Source organism: Brassica oleracea, chromosome C5 (assembly GCF_000695525.1).
Source record: "Brassica oleracea var. oleracea cultivar TO1000 chromosome C5, BOL, whole genome shotgun sequence".
In the NCBI taxonomy this organism is placed as follows: Eukaryota; Viridiplantae; Streptophyta; class Magnoliopsida; order Brassicales; family Brassicaceae; genus Brassica; species Brassica oleracea.
The window spans coordinates 40,525,689-40,530,969 of NC_027752.1; the positions used below are offsets into that span (position 1 = coordinate 40,525,689).

Sequence of the window (5,281 nt, forward strand, 5' to 3'; positions counted from 1 at the left end):
ATTGGATGCTCCTCTTCTTCCTTAGATTTTAGCTGATGTTATGAACTGCATCTCATTGGGTTGGGTCAGAGTTTAGTCGTTTTTAAAGTTATTTCCCTCGTCGTTGGCTTACCATTGATACTCCCTTCTCGTCTTGGTTTTCAAGATATGGTTTTTGGTGATTTGACTTCTATAGCTCGAGGACGGCTCCACGATTTGATGATTTCGTTTTGTCTACCCTTCTATTTATGTTTCCTCATCTCGTTGCAGCTTTCATCGCTTCTTGCGTCTCTGTGACTCTCTCTTTCACCATGTTTGCCACTCCAGGTTTGGATAATGTTCTCCTCCGAGTATGCTCTTTAGATTTGGAAGATTGTTTCTTGTCTCAAGTCTTGGCTCATGTTTCTCGGGGGTTGGCTTCTGTTCTCCCTCACTCATGTTGTTCTCTTCTTCCTTTGCTCTCCTTAGTATAAGTGTGCAGTATTAGTCTCTTGAAGTCCCTTCTATCCCGAGCTTTGTGGTTCTTCACCGGCATAGGCGTCTTGTTTGTGCTTGTTTAGTTTGTGAGGCGCTTCTTACCTCTTAGCTGGTGGTTGTACTTATCGTTCGTTTTGTATGTTTCTTCCTGCTTCGTGGTGATTTTGGTCTTCTGTTGATTATTCTTCCTCTAACCCGCTTTCTTGATTCTTTGCACTGGTCCTTGACCACGCTCATTTGTGTTTGAGGGATTGTTTTATCTCAAGATTATATTTCTACATTTTACTGACTTTTGATTGTTCTGGCCAAGACACTCTATGATAAAGTGGGGTAAGTTAGTTTTCGTTCTTGATCGCCTTTGAGCTCTGGACCTTTATTGAGTTAGTGTTACTTTGGCATTTTTTTATTTGTGATTATAGAGATTTTTTGTTTAGATTATGTATTCTGCTTTAGTTTGGTTAATATTTAGATAAATATATAGTTGTAAATGAAATAATAGAAAATAGTAAAAAATAATAAAATCGCAAAAATTTATGCTATTTTTAGCTGTGAATAAATTAAATATTTAAAATACATTTATATTTTTTTACTTATTTCTTTATTTTTTTGCAATTTTTTGAACAATAAAATAGATTAAAATAGATTATCAAACTTCAAATGATGATGGTTAGTGTGAGAAGGATTATATAGTGTATAATTAGAAAATAGTGAACCAAATTGCAAGAATCTAAAATGTAAAAAGACAAAAAAGTGGACACATGTCAACAAACCTCCCTTCCACATGTCATAAGAAGAGAGAAAAGTCTATTTTATATATAAAGATTGTAGTATTGTGTGTTGTATAATGTATTAAATATATGTTTATATGTATTTGTGAATTTTTTTCAAAATGATATTATTCAGTAGTTGTATGGAGAGAACTTCAGTTTACTAATACAAATGTTAAAAATGCAAGAACTAAAAATGAGCTGATTAAAAAAATTTAGTATGAACACATTAAATTATATGCGGTAGAATTAAGAAAAAAAATAGTATGTGAACGCATTAATTGTTAAATGATTGTGAAACCGACATTTTAGCATACTCAAATTGAAATTAATGTGAGACTGCCACGTATCCAATGACAATGTTTTTATTTTAATATATAGCGGATTCAATACCCTTCCATTATAATTTGAACGTTCTTATAATTTCCATAGATTACGAAACATAATATGGACCACACAATTTATTCGACAACACAAACATAACTACTACGCGATACAGGATACAATAGTTGTAGGCGCGCGCACACATAAGATTGATTGGTTCAGCTCAATGTCATCCAGCTAATAATAAGCTGATAAATCGAGGTAATCACGAGATGACCGTCGACGACGAATAGACGGCTTGTTGGGTTCCCACAACTCACGCATGTTCTCCTTAGCCGGAAAAACGATTAACTCACGTACGGTCATCGGGTGGATCACGTTTGTATTGGCTCCATAGAGAAGATGAGCTATTTCCTCCTGAGCTTTCTAAGTGTTGTGACGTCCGTCAAAGAAGAAGTAAGATCTTTGGTACTCACAGAGCTTCGAGTGCACGTTAGCCATTCCACAACCATACGCATTGTGAGTCCCTACCCCGCAGCAAGATGAGTTGGCCACATAAAACCCTATAGAGAATCATTGAAGTTCATTATATCTTCACGTACGGTTTATGTATAGTTTGCTATCTCTTATCGTTTCTTTTAATAATAACAAAATACCTGCAATTTTCTCAAATGTATTAAACAATGTCTACAACAATTACTATTAGTGGTGTTGACTTACGGTAGTTATAACTCCTTGTTGTCCGACGGATAACAGCATTGTAGAAATCTAAGACGGTGAACTGAAAACCGCCGTTGGGTTTTTTAGCATACTCGTTCAATATCGGACCGATCTTCTCGTTGTGTTGTTTGGCCAAATCGTTGAGTGGCTCGTAACAGTCGTTGCCGGTTTTGTATTCTTGTCTCACGATCGGTAAGCAACCCAATGGTGCTAGCATTGGAACTGCGAATTTACTAGCTCCCAAGGAGTATAACAACTGTAAAATAAATTAACGTATACTATATAGTGAGGCAAATGAACATAAAGTATATATAGCACCGCATATAAATTTGTTTGTATCGACAACTTACGCCGATATCGGTTTTTAGTTTGTTCGTGACGGAGGTGACAAAAGCTTGTTGAGCAGAAGCAGTAGCAGTGGGATTGGTCTTGGTGAAGTTCAAATAATCTTCCGTACCGATGTATATCATGAACAATGATTTCTCGATGTAGTCGTCGGACCATGTTGATATCATACTTCTGAACTTGTTCACTTGTTGATTCAGTGTCATCTGGATATAATTAACAATATATAAATCGAATGCAACTTTTCTTTTCAATTAGCTCTTAACAAATACAACATATATTTTCGACATTATTAAAAACTAAAGCTGCATACTTCAGATGTTATATAAAAACAAATAAGACAAAACCTAAAAGGTATATTATATATCTCTTATATATAAATAAATCCAAATTAGTGTATTTTTAGTGAAAGCGAACTTACAGATTCCGCCGGAGCCCCAAGAATAGAAGCGTCGGCGACGGCAAAGCTAGCTCCACGTGAAAGATTAGCACCAGGTTAAGCGCCGGCGGGATTCCGTTTGGAATGGACATGAATTCAGCTATATAATCACCATGATTTTAAAAATAAAATAAAACAAATTTAGCATGTTTATATCGTTATATACGCGGATATTAAAACAAATCATCTTAAGAGTATTAATAAAGAACGTACCGATAAAGTCGGGGACAATGTAGCCTTCTGAAAACTTGCCGTTGGGGTCGTCGCGGGACTTGCCGTAAGGCCACAGGGTCTGTGGAGGGTTTTTGTTTTTGCTTAGAAACGCTTTGTTTCCAGCGTCGTAGTAAGAGTCTCCAAAAGTGAACAATGCTACCTCCGGAACACCTTGGCCGGCGTCGACGATGATCGGATCATGGAATATGGTTAACACCAATAGTGCTCCCATGACACTCACAAAACTAAACTTGCCTGCCATCTCCAATATATTAGGTATTCGAGCTAGAGAGGGAAGTGGTGGTGGTGAACTTCATAGTCCGTGGGTCTATTTATATTGCCAAAATATTATTTGTGAGATAACAAACTAAGTTCCACATTGGACAATTAGACAAAGAGTGTCTAATATATAAAAAAATGTTCAACTCTAATAGTACGAGACCTTTTCGGAAGAAAACAAAAAGTAAATCCATGCGGGCTTGCCAATTAGTTCCAAAGTGGACAATATCGTACTAATCGGATAATATAGAGTTGGACATAGCTTTAACAATCCCAACAATGGGTATCAGAGCGGTTGACGAGAAATCTGCAAAAAACCAATATACCCTTCGAGAGATGAATGGTATCCTATGAATTAGGAATGAGAGGTATGTAGCAGAGATCAAGTCAAAAGATTCTGGAAGCCAGTTATGGAACACGAGATGAATGTGATCCTTAGTTTGAGGAGGAGAATGTGAGATAACAAACTAAGTCTCACATTGGAGAATTAGACAAAGAGTATCTAATATATAAAGAAAGGAAAACAATATGACCCAAAATGAACAATATGTACTAATCGGATAATATAGAGTTGGACATGGACTTTAACAATCCTAATATTATTAAAATATATAATTTGCAAGAAATAAATAATAATATATCTTATCTTTTCTAGTTTGGCCAGAAGTGAAAAATAAATAAAATGTTTACTAATCTACAAAATTTTAAAATAAAATAGTAAAACTACATTGCATGCTAATGTTAGGATCAGAAATGGTCGAAATTTTTTATTTGTATAAAATTCTTATCATCATCATTCTTTTCTTTTTTTTTAACATTTCTTATCATCATTCTTGAACCAGGCAAATATACATTTATAAGGGCCCATACCAATTCCTTTTCCTCTTGTGATTTTGAGATTTTTGTAAGCGCTCAAACCTTTTAGGATATCTAATTTTCATCGAACATCTCATCTCGTTGGATTATAGATCCCATTAGTTTTGTGATTCGGACCTTCCAACTGCAACACCCATATAATTGCCATGAATTCCCATAACAACGGAGATTAATGCACAAGAAAACATAAAATTGAGACCTAAAATCAAAATACTTTTTGGTAAAATAAAACCAAAGTATACATGTGGACACACTTTTACCAAAATCTCTCGATTTATAATATTTGTTATAACATTCCAAAAATAAAAATAATCTTATCTTTTAAGATTTTATTTTATGGGAAAAGTCAAAATAAATTATCTAATCTACAAAATAAAAAAGAAAAGATTAAATTATTCACTGAATGTTAATGTTTGGATCAGAAATATTGAATGCTCGAGATTTTGTATTGTATAAAATTCTTATCTGTTATGAAATAACTTATAATTTATAGTATCGAGAAATTTAAATAAGAGTAGAATTTAATACCCGTAGTAAGTAAATAACACTAATATAAGGGAGAGAGTTTATTATAAGGAAGAAGAAGAAGATGTAATGGTTCTTTGATTATAAACTCTTCTTTGTTATGGTGTACAAAAGAGTGAGATGAGTGATGGTATTTATAGTGAGCAACAATACATAAAATAACAAAGATGGTGCTTGATTTGGTAAATGAGTGGGTGATCATAGTGCTTGATGAGTAGATGATCATAGTGCTTGAGTTGGTAAAGAAGTGGAGGATCATTTCAAAGTTTATCTTATAACACTCCCCCTTGATCATCCATCTTGTATTACGTAATGCCTCGTTAAAAACCTAGTCATG

At 34.4% G+C, this 5,281-nt stretch overlaps 1 pseudogene; it reads right to left on the bottom strand.

Annotated features, from left to right (window-relative positions):
- Positions 1-1,606: 1,606 nt before the first annotated feature.
- Positions 1,607-3,567, bottom strand: LOC106296024 (annotated as a pseudogene).
- Between the last annotated feature and the right edge of the window lie 1,714 nt (positions 3,568-5,281).